Genomic DNA, 16974 nt, shown 5'->3' on the forward strand with positions numbered 1-16974 from the left:
TCGCGTTGTAATTTTATTTAGCAGTTAAACTTTATGACTTAACCATTGGGAATCTTAATTATGTTTGCAATAATACACTTCACTGGTAATCAACTTAGCCTTAGATCAATAAATACAACTCTAAAACAATATATTTAATTAATGATATAATTAAAAAAATACGAACTACTTCAACTGATGTATCGGCATACATCCGCGGTTGTTTTCGATAAAAATGGCCGAGGTGTTCCGAATGAGGCATATACATGATATATAAATAGAAACAAGGGGAGCAACTATACATACGCATTATAAGAATTGCATACTCAAGTTGTCTGTACCTTAACATAAGCGCTATACTTATGTCCTATTGCATCGTATCGTTTAAACATACAACATACAACAGGTATGGGCGTTAATAAGTGTTTTATCTCTTCACGGACATTAAAACTATTTATTTATAACTAAAGTTTAAAAATATTAAAAGAAATTTGTTATTGATAAGTATTCACTTTTCTTACAATCGAAAAGTTATCCATTGCCACCTGTCCATTAGAAATTGTAAACATGTATCCCTATAGAGCCGCTTCTTACAACAGATTAAACAATTTTAACTTAACATAAAGAACACCAACATATACAAATTTCTATACATGTGTAACACATCTGGCTTTCTCAGTATCGGTCAGAATTGGGTTAAATTCATATGTTGAACAATGAAAACAAAGCCTTTCTTCGGCCAACTTTTATCTAATGTGTGTGAAGTTGGCTCAGCCATCGGAAATCGACAATCGACATTCGATATTATATAGCAAATCTTCAATGTCGAGCTGCAATGTCGAGCTGGACGGAATTCTTGCTCGACATTCGATATTATATATAGCAACTATTCAATGTCGAGCTGCAATGTCGAGCTGAACGGAATCCTATCTCGACATAAGATATTATATAGAGAGTTTTCAATGTCGAGCTGCAATGTCGAGCTGGACGAAATTCTAGCTCGACATTCGATATTATATAGTAAAACTTCAATGTCGCGCTGCAATGTCGAGCTGGACGGAATTCTAGCTCGACATTCGATATTATATAGGAAATATTCAATGTCGAGCTGGACGGAATTCTAGCTCGACATTTGTTATTATATAGCAAATTTTCAATGTCGAGTTGCAATGTCGAGCTGGACATAATATATTATAAGCGGGTTTTCAATGTCGAGCTGCAATGTCGAGCTGGACGAAATTCTAGCTCGACATTCGATATTATATAGCAAATTTTCAATGTCGTGCTGCAATGTCGAGCTGGATGGAATTCTAGCTCGACATTCGATATTATATAGCAAATTTTCAATGTCGCGCTGCAATGTCCGGCTGGACGGAATTCTAGCTCGGCATTCGATATTATATAGGAAATATTCAATGTCGAGCTGGACGGAATTCTAGCTCGACATTCGATATTATAAAGCAAATTTTCAATGTCGAGCTGCAATGTCGAGCTGGACAAAATTCTAGCTCCACATTCGATGTTATTTGGACGGTTTACATACTCAAAAAGTGATACGTTTAAGTCCGCTGCAAGTAGATCGCGTTGTAATTTTAAGCAGTTTAACTTTATGACTTAACTCTTGGGAATCTTAATTATGTTTGCAATGATACACTTCACTGTCAATCAACTTAGCCTTAGATCAATAAATACAACTCTAAAACAATATATTTAATTAATGATACAATTAAAAAATACGAACTACTTCAACTGATGTATCGGCATACATCCGATGTTGTTTTCGATAAAAATGGCCGAGGTGTTCCGAATAAGTCATATATACATGATATATAAATAGAAACAAGGGGGGCAACTATACATATCCATTATAAGAATTGCATACTCAAGTTGTCTGTACCTTAACATAAGCGCTATATTTATTTGCTATTGCATCGTATTGTTAAAACATACAACATACAACAGGTATGGGCGTGAATAAGTGTTTTAACTCTTCACCAACATTTAAAAACTGTTTCTTTACAAATAAAGACTTAACATGCTTAAAGAAATTTGTTATGGATAAGTATTCACTTTCTTACAATAGAAAAGTTATCCATTGCCACCTGTCCATTAGAAATTGTAAACATGTATCCCTATAGAGCCGCGTCTAACAACTATATATATATAAATATATATATATAATATATTAATCAATTTTAACTTAACATAAAGAACACCAACATATACACATTTCTATACATGTGTAACACATCTGGCTTTTATCAATCTCGGTCAGAATTGCGTTAAATTCATGTGTTGAACGATGAAAACAAAGCCTCTCTTCGGCCAACTTCTAGTGTATATCGACAATATTGCATTAACACGTTCAAACATTAACTGAAGCAGCGCAATTTACAGTGCTTAATCAAATAGATCGCCCTTACCATTAAGTAATGGCACAGCCATTTCAGGAGCTTCACTTTATGTAACATAGTCAGATATCATATTTGCCCGATGAACGTGATAAAAAAATGAATGGCCAAAATTGATCAGTTCAAAAGATGCATGTTCGGAAATTGCGCCTCTTTTATACGGAGAGTCGGTTTGGATTGTAGGAATAAAGCATATGAACCGAAGAAAAAGCTTTAGGAATTCCTACAGCTTTAGGACTAACAAATAAAAATTGGATTTTAGAAACTAACGGCCCTTAAGTGATCCTGAGAATTTTCATTCCTAAAAGGCGGTACTTCGGTCGAGTAATGATATAATTTTAATGAGGTAAATCATTCCTCGATATTTATAAAAAGCCGAACAAATTATATCAAACACAGTTTTAAACTATATACCAGATTTATGTACATTTTCTAAAGGGGCGGCCACAATGCAAATGTTTAAAAAAAATCCATTTTTATTTATTTTAGAGGTTCAATATTTAGCATTTTATAAGATTTCCAATCAAAAAGCATTTATGTTTTCCCGGAAATGTCTTCATACAAAATGAATTTGTTTATGAGTCAAACTTAGCAGAATTTCTACCCGATCAATATTGTATTGCGGCTTTGTTATGATTGCAGCTATTCATCAAAAAGTTATTTGCATTTTTGTTACCAAGAAATGAATTTCATCCACTATTTTTCATAATTTTGTTGAATAACGTTCTTATATGAAAGATATCAACAAGGTATTGTTGATTAGGTAGTCTAGGACATTTTGACAAAACAACAAAGAAATGATGTCGACAGACTTTTCCGAAAGAATGTGAATGTTTTTTGATCCAACATCTAATATAATCGTCTTTTGTAAAATGTGTTCAACTCCTTACTACCCTAAAACATGTCACAAAGTATGTATATTTTACTCCCAAAAAGATCGTTCCACAAAACTAAATAAAACATGAACTTTTGAAACGTTTTAATTTGTTACCTTCCCCACCTACTTTTGCACTGTGGCCGGCCCTTAAAACATTGAGTCGAATTACAATATAACACATGAAGCCGATATATATATAACGAAACACTAATCTACTTAAGATGTAAATGTTACAATCGATTTAAAATACTAGTGTATAATACGGGATGTTTGAATGTATGTGTAGCTGCCAATTTATCTATTAGTGTTATTTACTTCTTGCATATATCACGAGCAAGTCTAAAGTACTTAAACGTTTTTATTTATTTATTTATTTGTATATCTATAAAAGTGTAAAAAGTTGTCCCGGTCTAGTGTGTGATACGGTTGAAGAAAACCACATTGTGATTTGATATTTTTTGTCCGATCACTTTTTTAGTTAAAAAATGCAGTATTTTGGAAGAAATATTTAAACTTATTGAATAAAGATGTTTATGTTTTGAAGTGATTTTGTCTCAAGCGGTTCATAAGTAACAGTCATGTGTCATCTAAGGTTGTTATGTGCCTTGCCACTCAGTCTAGGGAAGTAACTCATTAAGAAAAGGACTAATCAGTTAATCAAATAGCCAGACATTTTAACCAGTTAAATCATCACTACTACCTAGCCATCCTTCTGTATACTATGTTATAGTAAGGTGACATGAAGAGACATCTAATTGAATAAGAAAGGGCGGAGTTAGCGTAGCGGACTTACCGACTTAGAATACAACCTTATTGGCTGACACATTGTCAACGCAAACTCTTATGCAGGGAGTGTGAATCGGATAAGTGACAGTAGGCGGACCTTAGAATACAAGCCTACATTTACAGCCAATGAAATTTCAGATAGACAACCATTAAGTACTAGGCTTTTTCATTAAGAATTTCACCTTCCGCCTACTGCTACTCATCAGACGCACACTCTCTGTGTCAGAATTTGCGTTGCAAATGTATCAGCAAATAAGGTTGTTTTCGCAACGCTCACTCTGCCCATTCTTAATCTGGACTATTTTAATTTACGTCATCTAACTTAATCTGAACAACTAAACTCTATTAATAACACTAAGTATGCAACTGAGCATGTTTTAATGTAATATCTAGATCTGCACAGATTTTACCAACTTTTCAATAGTCGCATATTGAAATTTGTTATTATAACACATATATATTTTAACATTTGTCAAACATTAAAAAAAAAACTATTTTGTTTTTTTACAAGTTATTTTGTCTCCCGATTTATGAAGAAACCCTGAAAATGCATCGGAACAAGATTTGTCTGTCCTGCCTCATGCATGTTTATTATAACGAGATTTTCTTAGTCAATTGTCCCTCGGTATGAATGAAGTATTTCGAAAGTAAGCACCGTGGTTGCCGATGACGCATAAACCGGAGATTGTCAAACAACAAGATCACAATAATAAGAAATGGCATTGATGAATGGAATTTAGAATACAAATCATGAGATGTTCCTCTTTCATTCGAGGATTCAAAATTAATCTTCTTAGAAGTAACAATTGTTTCAATATTTAGCTTCTTAGAAATAACCATTGTTAAACTTCTTAGAAATAACCATTGTTAAACTTCTTAGAAATAACCATTGTTAATTCGATCTCTCAAGACAGTGTGTATCACGTGGTACCCAAAGCAAAGTTCAGCGGCGTAGGCTCTCCATTTTATAAACAAAACAAAAAAACAGTTAAAAAGATAGCGCTGCAATTTCACGTACTCATATAAAGTAGTAAGTAATAGATGAGCTTCATCTACTGTTATAAATGCTATTGAAAAGAAAGGTACCTAACCACACACGCACAAACGCACACACATACACACAAAAACACACAATAATATGTAGTGTATAGATTCAATTTTTTTATCAAATATGGACAATGAAAACAACTATGAAAGAATCAAATGATACATTGTTAAACCGTAACGTAACATTAGTGAAAATTATTGAACATATTATAACATGTTAAATAAATAATAAACGAACACATAACGAACACATGTTATAAATGTTTCCTTTTGAGAGCAAATTAATAAGATCTTATACCAGATTTGGTGGTGGGAGGGGGTGGGGCCTGCCAAGCTATGCAGGCGACATGAATATTCCGCTGAGAGTCAATACCTGCCAAGCTATGCAGGCGACATGAATATTCCGCTTAGAGTCAATACCTGCCAAGCTAGGCAGGCGACATGAATATCCCGCTGGGAGTCAATATCTGCCAAGCTATACAGTCGACATGAAAAATCCGCTCAGAGTCAATATCTGCCAAGCTATGCAGGCGACATGAATATTCCGCTGAGAGTCAATATCTGCCAAGCTATGCAGGCGACATGAATATTTCGCTCAGAGTCAATATCTGCCAAGCTATGCGGGCGACATGAATATTCTGCTCAGAGTCAATATCTGCCAAGCTATGCAGGCGACATGAATATTCCTCCCAGAGTCAATATCTGCCAAGCTATGCAGGCGACATGAATATTCCTCTCAGAGTCAATATCTGCCAAGCTATGCAGGCGACATGAAAATTCCGCTCAGAGTCAATATCTGCCAAGCTATGCAGGCGACATGAATATGCCGCTCAGAGTCAATATCTGCCAAGCTATGCAGGCGACATGAATATTCCTCTCAGAGTCAATATCTGCCAAGCTATGCAGGCGACATGAATATTCCGCTCAGAGTCAATATCTGCCAAGCTATGCAGGCGACATGAATATTCCTCTCAGAGTCAATATCTGCCAAGCTATGCAGGCGACATGAAAATTCCGCTCAGAGTCAATATCTGCCAAGCTATGCAGGCGACATGAATATTCCGCTGAGAGTCAATATCTGCCAAGCTATGCAGGCGACATGACTCAATATCTGCCAAGCTAGGCAGGCGACATGAATATTCCGCTGAGAGTCAATATCAGCCAAGCTATGCAGGCGACATGAATATTCCGCTGAACGTCAATATCTGCCAAGCTATGCAGGCAACATGAATATTCCGCTGAACGTCAATATCTCCAAGCCATGCAGGCGACATGAAAATTCCGCTGAAAGTCAATATCTGCCTTGAGGGTGACATGGTAACTCTGCTAGGAGTCAATATCTGCCAGGTTATACAGGCAACATTTAAACTCTGCTGGGAGTCGATATCTTCCAAGCCATGCAGTCGACATGGAAACTCTGCTGGGAGTCAATACCGTCCATGCCACACAGCCGACATGGTATCCGACCCACTTCAGTGAGGCCATATAAGGTATCCGACTCACATCACTGAGACCATTTACGGTATCCGACTAACATCACTGAGACCATATAAGGTGTCCGACCTATTTCAGTGAGGCCAATAACGGTATCCGACCCACATCAGTGAGGCCATTTAAAGTATCCGACCTAGATCAGTAAGGCTATCTAAGGTATCCGACCCTCATCACTGAGACAATTTAAGGTATCCGACCAACATCAGTGAGGCCATTTACGGTATCCGACTCACATCACGGAGACCATTTAAGGTATCCGACAAACATCAGTGAAGCCATTTACGGTATCTGACTCACATCAGTGAGACCATATAAGGTATCCGACCCACATCAGAGAGGCCATTTACGGTATCCGACTCACATCAGTGAGGCCATTTACGGTATCCGACTCACATCAGTGAGGCCATTTACGGTATCCGACTCACATCAGTGAGGCCATTTACGGTATCCGGCACACATCAGTGAGGCCATTTACGGTATCCGACTCACATCAGTGAGGCCATTTACCGTATCCGACTCACATCAGTGGTGGTCATTTACGGTATCCGACTCGCATCAGTGAGGCCATTTACGGTATCCGACTCACATCAGTGATAGTCATTTACGGTATCCGACCCTCATCAGTGAGACCATTTAAAGTATCCGACCCACACCAGTGAGACCATATAAGGTATTCGACCTAGATCAGTGATACAATTTAAGGTATCCGACCCACATCAGTGAGGCCATTTACGGTATCCGACTCACTTCAGTGAAGCCATTTACGGTATTCGACTCACATCAGTGAGGCCATTTACGGTATCCGACCTAGATCAGTGATGCCATTTAAGGTATCAGACCCACATCAGTGAGACCATTTATGGTATCAGACCCACACCAGTGACACCATATAAGGTAACCGACCCAAATCAGTGAGGCCATTTACGGTATCCGACCCACATCAGTGAGGTCATTTACGGTATCCGACCCACATCAGTGAGGCCATTTAAGGTATCCGACCCACATCAGTGAGGCCATTTAAGGTATCCGACCCACATCAGTGAGGCCATTTAAGGATTCCGACTTAGATCAGTGATGCCATTTACGGTATCCGACCCACATCAGTGAAGCCATTTACGGTATCCGACTCACATCACTGAGACCATTTAAGGTATCCGACTTAGATCAGTGATGCCATTTAGGGTATACGACTCACATCAGTGAAGCCATTCACGGTGTCCGACTCACATCAGGTAGGCCATTTAAGGTATCCGACTCACATCAGTGAGACCATTTAAGGTATCCGACCCACATCAGTGAGACCATTTAAGGTATCCGACCCTGATCAGAGAGACCATATAAGGAATCCGACCTAGATCAGTGATGCCATTTAAGGTATCCGACCTACATCAGTGAGGCCATTTAAGGTATCCGACCCACACCAGTGAGGCCATTTAATGTATTCGACCAATATCAGTGAGGCCATTTAATGTATTCGACCAACATCAGTGAGGCCATTTAATGTATTCGACCAACATCAGTGAGGCCATTTAATGTATCCGACCAACATCAGTGAGGCCATTTATATCCGACCCACATCAGTGAGACCATTTAAGGTATCCGATCCACATCAGTAAGGCCATTTAAGGTATTTGACCAACATCAGTGAGGCCATTTAATGTATTCGACCAACATCAGTGAGGCCATTTAATGTATTCGACCAACATCAGTGAGGCCATCAAAAGTATCCGACCCACATAAATCAGTGAGGCCATTTAATGTATTCGACCAACATCAGTGAGGCCATTTAATGTGTTCGACCAACATCAGTAAGGCCATTTAAGGTATTTGACCCACATCAGTAAGACCATTTAAGGTATTCGACCAACATCAGTAAGGCCATTTAAGGTATTCGACCAACATCAGTAAGGCCATTTAAGGTATTTGACCCACATCAGTAAGACCATTTAAGGTATTCGACCAACATCAGTAAGGCCATTTAAGGTATTTGACCCACATCAGTAAGGCCATTTAAGGTATTTGACCAACATCAGTAAGGCCATTTAAGGTATTTGACCAACATAAGTAAGACCATTTAATGTATTCGACCAACATCAGTAAGGCCATTTAAGGTATTCGACCAACATCAGTAAGGCCATTTAAGGTATTCGACCCACATCAGTAAGGCCATTTAAGGTATTCGACCAACATCAGTAAGGCCATTTAAGGTATTTGACCCACATCAGTAAGACCATTTAAGGTATTCGACCCACATCAGTAAGGCCATTTAAGGTATTTGACCCACATCAGTAAGGCCATTTAAGGTATTCGACCCACATCAGTAAGGCCATTTAAGGTATTCGACCCACATCAGTAAGGCCATTTAAGGTATTTGACCCACATCAGTAAGACCATTTAAGGTATTCGACCCACATCAGTAAGGCCATTTAAGGTATTTGACCCACATCAGTAAGGCCATTTAAGGTATTCGACCAACATCAGTAAGACCATTTAAGGTATTCGACCCACATCAGTAAGGCCATTTAAGGTATTTGACCCACATCAGTGAGGCCATCAAAGGTATCCGATCCACATAAATCATTGAGGCCATTTAAAATAACTAATCCACACCAATGAGGAAATTTAATATATCGGACCCAACTCAGTGAGACCATTTAAGGTATCAAACCCACATACCTCTGAAAGGGCATTTAAGCTATCCGACCCACATCAGTGAGGCTATCAAATGTTCGACGTGTTAATAAACGGTTGAAAAAGTAAGGCGTTTGAAACGTTCAACGTGTTAATAAACGGATGAAATGGAAAGGGGTTGAAACGTCCGATGTGTTTATAAACGGTTGAAATCGTAAGGTGTCGAAACGTCCGATGTGTTTATAAACGGTTGAAATCGTAAGGGGTCGAAACGTCCGATGTGTTTATAAACGGTTGAAATCGTAAGGGGTCAAAACGTCCGATGTGTTTATAAACGGTTGAAATGGTAAGGGCTCGAAATGTCCGATGTGTTTATAAGCGGTTGAAATGGTAAGGGGTCGAAACGTCCGATGTGTTTATAAACGGTTGAAATCGTAAGGGGTCGAAACGTCCGATGTGTTTATAAACGGTTGAAATCGTAAGGGGTCGAAACGTCCGATGTGTTTATAAACGGTTGAAATCGTAAGGGGTCGAAACGTCCGATGTGTTTATAAACGGTTGAAATCGTAAGGGGTCAAAACGTCCGATGTGTTTATAAACGGTTGAAATGGTAAGGGCTCGAAATGTCCGATGTGTTTATAAGCGGTTGAAATGGTAAGGGGTCGAAACGTCCGATGTGTTGATAAACGGTTGAAATGGTAAAGGCTCGAAATGTCCGATGTGCTTATAAGCGGTTAACTTAATATCGTAAGGGGTTAAAACGTCCGATGTGTTTATAAGTATGGTTGAAATGGTTATGGGTTAAAACGTCCGATGTGAAGAATATAAGTGGTCTGACATCAATTTCAATGTAAAAGGAAATGATTGAGTGCAGCTCCATTGTCCGGTTAGTGGTAACTGACTTATAGTTTCTGTGAAATGTGTTGACAGATGAAGAAAGTCATTGTATATATATACATTGTCGAGTACTTGAAGTTGTCATTTAAATTAAGAGATACTTACTGAAACGAAATTGAATAGATACACATTTACAGCTAATAATATATTTAAATTTAACTACATCTCATAATGTATTGTGAATGCCTTTCATAAAATATACATGGGTCTTTGAACATTATAAATATGCATTTTGGGCCGGCGGTCTTATGTATTACAAATAAATCACTTTTGTATTATATTGTAATAACTATGTATTACATTGTATTGAATTGAATTGAATTGTATTGTTTGTATTGTATTGTATTGTATTGTTTTGTATTGTATTGTATTGTATTGTATTGTATTGTATTGTATTGTATTGTATTGTATTGTATTGTATTGTATTCTGCAAAACGTGCAATATAAAGGGCATATTTCTCAAAAGAGTTGGCTAGGCCTACTCGCTGAAGAGGTCATTTAAGGTTTACAAACCACAAACATGTGCATTGTAGATATCGGGTGTCACCTCATTTTATTTTTGTATTATTTGAAAGGATGTTATGTTCAGAAAAAGAAAAGATAAACATTTAAACGAAAACATATAACACACATGTTATTTTTGGTCTGCACAGATTGCAAAGTATGTCATGTACGATCAATTTCAGTCAAAAAAGAAAAAGAAGATATTTGTTTATTTCAGTGTGAAATCGTATTTATTTCACGAGTGTCATAGAAAAACATTTACCATTAAGTTAAAATAAAAAAAGCAAGTATACAAACAGTAATAATTACCTTAATTGACCCCTTACAAACAATATTGGAACAATTTATCCCTTTATTTTACTTCTAATATAGGTGTTTATTTGTCCACTTGACGAACCCTTTTTGTCGTTGAACGCTTAATATAAGATACAAAATTATATGCGTTTCTAAATTCTTTCTATTTAAGTTGTTTTTTAGAGAACCGGTTTTGGTTTGGCGGGACTAATGTTTCTCCCGCACTTGTTTTCGTGCACGGTACTTTGACTCGGTATGTAAGAGAAAGCGGACTTGACTCGTAACTCAACCCACCGCCTCAATAGCTCAGCGGTAGAGCGCTCGCTTCGAATGCGGAAGGTCGGAGGTTCAAACCCCGGCCACTTCGAACCGGAAGACGTTACACTATAGTAGCAGTAGCTCCCTTTGCTAGCGCTCGGCATTGAAAGGGTAGTACTGGAGAAGTGTTGTACTAAGTACTGGTTCAACCGAGGAAAGTTGTATCTTGTGTGCTGGGGTTTTACATCGAGCACGTTAAAGAACCAAGAGGTCTCTCCGCAAAAAGCTAGGGTATCGCAGCCGGATCTCATGAATCTTCCTCTGTTTCTTCAATTCTTCTAATGTCTTGAGTAGACTGAATTGCTGTCACTTAAATCTCCTGTCGTTTATGTCATTTAAAACACAATTTAAGTCATGTCTGCGTCACGGCGGGGACAAACAATAACGCAGCCAATGGACGCAGGCAGACCTTCATGAACTCACATAAATAAAAACAAAAACGATTCGTCATTCGAGATGTTATTGACAAAAAAAGACGTGTAAGTTTCACTCATACGTCCAGCGATTAACGTTATGTATTGTTTTTATTTTTAGGTCTTGATCTATACCTCTAGAAGGAACTACGAGTTCATATCTTTGACGGTGATAACGGGTATTGAGATAAATTAAGATTAAATATATGAACTTAGATTTGGAGCTAGTTTTATTTCAGTAACCTCATGGCAAATGAATCGTGCGACCATTCCCATCAGACGTTGGAATCTCGCCCAGAAGAGGCCAGACGCTACTTGTGTGGCTGATTGAACATGAAAGTCAAAGAAATAATTCTATTTAACCTAATGTGACTGTTGCCGATAACGAAGCTCATTCCTATTATTGTCTTGTTGCTTAATGCTGGTGTCATAAACAATTTTGATTAGTGGAAACTTGTTTTACTCACGATGAACAACGTGAGTAAATGCCTTTTAAAGCGGTCAAATAGTCCGATGTGTTAAAGCTGCACCCTCACAGATTGAACGTTTGGCATTTTTTTTTGTCTATGAGCGAGCCAATTTTTGCGAAAATCCATGGACACCAGTTATATAAGACTGCTGACAAAAATCATATCGCAGATTTTTATATTTAAGTTCAAAAAATGATGTTTTATGCAATTTTCTGATATTCATTTTTAAACGGAAATGTGAAACTCTACGATCTGATTTTTTGTCAGCAATCTTATATCATTGGTTTGCAGATATTTACGCAATAAATTGCTCTTTCCAAGACAAAAAATATAAAAGTCGGTTAAATGGTTAATCTTTGAGAGTGCAGCTTTAACAAAGAAATGAAAAGGTTGAAAAGGGAAGGGATAGTAATGTCTGATGTGTTATTTAGTTTAAGCGTTATATATTTTACAACGATTGTGAAAAAAGCCATGATGGCTTATACTAAGTCACTCTCGTTGGCACGATGTTGCGCGAGAGTGTGGTCTTGTGGTGTGGTGGAGACCGGAGTACCCGGAGAAAACCCACTTGTCCGACTTGGTAACTTCTAACGAAACTCTTATGCGCCAAGGCAGGGAATCGAACCCGGGTCGCCTTGGTGAGAAGCGAGTGCGCTAACCACTTCACTAACCGGACATTTTTTTACCATGTGTTACTTAGGTGACGAAGTGGTCCGATATTAATTTCAAATTAAAAGAAAAACAATGTCAATTGTACATAAGTACACAAAGGTTGACCTTGACAGGACAGAGCGTGGTTTATGCTGATCTGATATAAACAATAATATTCATACTTGTAAATAAGACAAGTACTTCACTCCACTCAAAACTTCCGCAAGGAAGATTTAACACAGCCACCAATAATTACAATATGACCAAGTATTTAACTTTATGCAAACCGACTCATTTGTCTATATCTTGCCGGAGATGACTCAGTAGTTACGACTGGATTTACTAGGAAGTGTTTGTATTCTGTTTAATGCCGGCCAGTTCACGCTCCAATTGAATGATGTACATATTACCTATGAAATGTAAGTATTTACTTTTTTGTTAAGATATATCAAAATAATGCTATGTTGGTAGTTCAATTCCGTTAATATGGAAACTGTTACCAAATGTATAATTTGTATCTTCTTATAAACCCCTGGTGTCCGTTATGAAATTGGACAAATGCACAATAAACAATGGCTGCACAAGTCAAACATTCCTTAGCGCTTTGTAAAATATATGTAAGTCTAAGCTAATTATGGAAAGACATAGGGCTCACATTTTTCAAACTGTGTGTTAATAATTATAAAGCTGCACTCTCACAGATTGAACGTTTTGACAACATTTTTATTTTTCCTCTTGGAACGGGCCATTTTTTGCGAAAAACCATAGACACTAGTTGACTGCTGACAAAAATAGATGGCAGATTTTTAATAAGTTCAAAAAATATTTTTTTGTGCATTTTTCATAAACCGTTAGTAACGGTTTAAGCCATAAAACATTAATTTTCGAACGGAAATATGAAAATCTACGATCTGATTTATTGTCAGCAATCTTAAATCATTGGTTTGCAGAAATTTATGCAAAACTCTGCCCTATCAAAGACAAAAAGTTGTATATATGTTATATCTGTGAGAGTGCAGCTTAATTTATTACCGCTGGAGGATATTTCTTTGTGCAAAAACAGTGTTTTCAGCCTCTGAAAACTTTAATGCTAAATTGTTTGATGTAACAACTTAATAGAACATTTCTAAACACATTTTAGAGAATCGTTATACCTCGTAGTTGCAAACGTTAATCTATATACATTTTGTAGTTGAACTCCATTTCCTGATTTGGGAAACTTTATTTGGACTTCCTGTTATTTCCTTGTTTTAATTATGTTATCTAAAATGACTGTATGTTGCAATTTCAATTCATGTGAGTAATATTCAATTGGAAGTTTGCTTTGTAGGACCTTATTATTCACAGATCATATTCTTCACAGACCTGCGAAAAAGTAGGATTTTATTTTTCACAGTTTTAAACGGTGACATATATGATTGATCAAATGGTGGTAAACGAGGGAATCATATTCTTCACAGATTTTGTCAATTACATTATGGTTTAAAAAATTGATAATAATAATGTTATAATAAAAAATAACACTAATACTCCTACTACCACTACCACTACTACTACAACAACTGCTACTACTACTACTACTACTACTACTACCACTACTACTACTACTACTACTACTACTACTACTACTACTACTACTACTACTACTACTACTACTACTACCACTACCACTACCACTACCACTACCACTACTACTACTACTACTACTACTACTACTACTACTACCACTACAACTACCACTACAACTACTACTGAATCAGCATTATCAACAACAACCCCAGATATATAAATCCGTATTATCAACAACATCACCAGAAATATTAATCACCTTTATCAAAACCACCACCAGATATATAAATCACCTTTATCAACCCCACCACCAGCCATATTAATCATAATTTAACACCACCACCAGAAATATGAATCAGTAATATCAACACCATTACCAGAAATATGAATCAGTGTTTTCAACAACACCACCAGAATCATGACTCAGTGTTATTAACACCAACACCAGATATGTGAATCAGTATTATCAACAACACCACCAGATATATTAATCAGCATTACTAACGCCACCACCAGAAATATTATTCAGCATTACCAACACCATCACCAGAAATATAAATCAGCATTACTAACGTCACCACCAAAAATATAAATCAGCATTACTAACGTCACCACCAAAAATATAAATCAGCATTACCAACACCACCACCAGAAATATAAATCAGCATTACTAACGTCACCACCAAAAATATAAATCAGCATTACTAACGCCACCACCAGAAATATTATTCAGCATTACCAACACCACCACCAGAAATATAAATCAGCATTACTAACGTCACCACCAAAAATATAAATCAGCATTTCCGATATTACCACCAGAAATATTAATCAGAATTACCAACACCACCATCAGAAATATGAATCAGTGTTATCAACAACACCACCAGCAATATGAAAAAGTATTATCAACATCACCACCAGAAATATTAATCATCATAATCAACACCACCACCAGAACTATGAAGCACCATTACCAACACCACCACAAGAAATATGAAGCAGTATAATCAACACCACCACAAGATATATTATTCAGCATTACCAACACCACCACCAGAAATATTATTCAGTTTAATCAACACCAACTCCAGACACTTTAATGACCATTATCAACACCACCACCAGATATGTGAATCAGTATTATCAACAACACCACCAGAAATATTAATCAGCATATCCAACACAACCACCAGAAATATGAATCAGCAATACCAACACCACCATCAGAAATATGAATCAGCATTAATAACGCCACACCTAGAAATATAATTCAGCATTACAAACACCAACACCAGAAATATGAATCAGCATTACTAACGTCACCACCAGAAATATGAATCACCATTACCAACACCACCACCAGAAATATTAATCAGCATTCATGACATAACCACCAGAAATAATAATCAGTATTACCAACACCACCATCAGAAATATGAATCAGTGTTATCAACAACCCCACCAGCAATATGAAAAAGTATAATCAACCTCACCACCAGAAACATTAATCATCATAATCAACACCACCACCAGAACTATGAATCACCATTACCAACACCACCATCAGAAATATGAATCAGTGTTATCAACAACCCCACCAGCAATATGAAAAAGTATAATCAACCTCACCACCAGAAATATTATTCATCATAATATACACCACAACCAGAAATATGAAACACCATTACCAACACCAACACCAGAAATGTGAATCACCATTACCATTACCAACACCAGAAATATGAATCACCATTACCAACATTAACACCAGAAATATGAATCAGTATGATCAACACAACCACAAGAAATATTATTCAGCATTACCAACACCACCGCCAGAAATATTATTCAGTTTAATCAACACCAACTCCAGGCACATTAATCACCATTACCAACAACAATTACCAGAAATATGAATCAGTGTTATCACCACCACCACCAGATATGTGAATCAGTATAATCAACACCACCACCAGAATTATACATCAGTATTATCAACACCACCACCATAAATATTTATCAGAATTATCAACAACACTACCAGAAATATGAATTAGTGTTATTAACACCACCACCAAAAATATGAAAAAGTATAATCAACACCACCACCAGAAATATAAATAACCATTACCAACACCACCAACAGAAATATGAATTACCATTATCAACACCATCACCAGAAATATAAATAACCATTATCAACACCATTACCAGAAATATAAATCGATGTTAGCAACACCACCACCAGAAATATGAATCAGTATAATCAACATCACCACCAGAAATATTTGTTTGTTTTATCAACACCACCACCAGAAATATGAATCAGTGTTATCAACACCACCGCTAGAAATATTAATCAGCATAATCAACACCACAACCAGGACTGTGAATCACTATAACCATTACCAACACCACCCCCAGAAATATAAATCAGCATTACCAACACCACCACCAGAAATATGAATCAGCATTATCAACACCAACACCAGAATCATGAATTAGTGTTATCAACACCATAACCAGAAATATGAATCAGCGTAATAAACACCACCACCAGAATCATGAATCAGTGTTATCAACACCATAACCAGAAATATGAATCACCGTTATCAACACCATAACCAGAA

The 16974-nt window shown here is 36.9% G+C and overlaps 2 protein-coding genes across 2 annotated transcripts in view; one reads left to right on the plus strand and one right to left on the minus strand.

Moving 5' to 3' along the window:
• LOC128224324 (tRNA N6-adenosine threonylcarbamoyltransferase, mitochondrial-like) overlaps window positions 1-16974 on the minus strand; it is a 451923-nt gene that overhangs the window by 362811 nt on the left and 72138 nt on the right. The gene's annotated exons all lie outside the window — the stretch shown is intronic.
• The window catches only part of LOC128217087 (uncharacterized), a 42558-nt gene continuing 38636 nt past the window's right edge, over window positions 13053-16974 (plus strand). Inside the window, exon 1 of the mRNA XM_052924376.1 lies at window positions 13053-13191. The gene's annotated coding sequence lies outside the window, so the exon portion shown is untranslated. The remainder of the gene's footprint in view (window positions 13192-16974) is intronic.

This window comes from Mya arenaria, chromosome 1 (genome assembly GCF_026914265.1).
Source record: "Mya arenaria isolate MELC-2E11 chromosome 1, ASM2691426v1".
Classification (NCBI taxonomy): Eukaryota; Metazoa; Mollusca; class Bivalvia; order Myida; family Myidae; genus Mya; species Mya arenaria.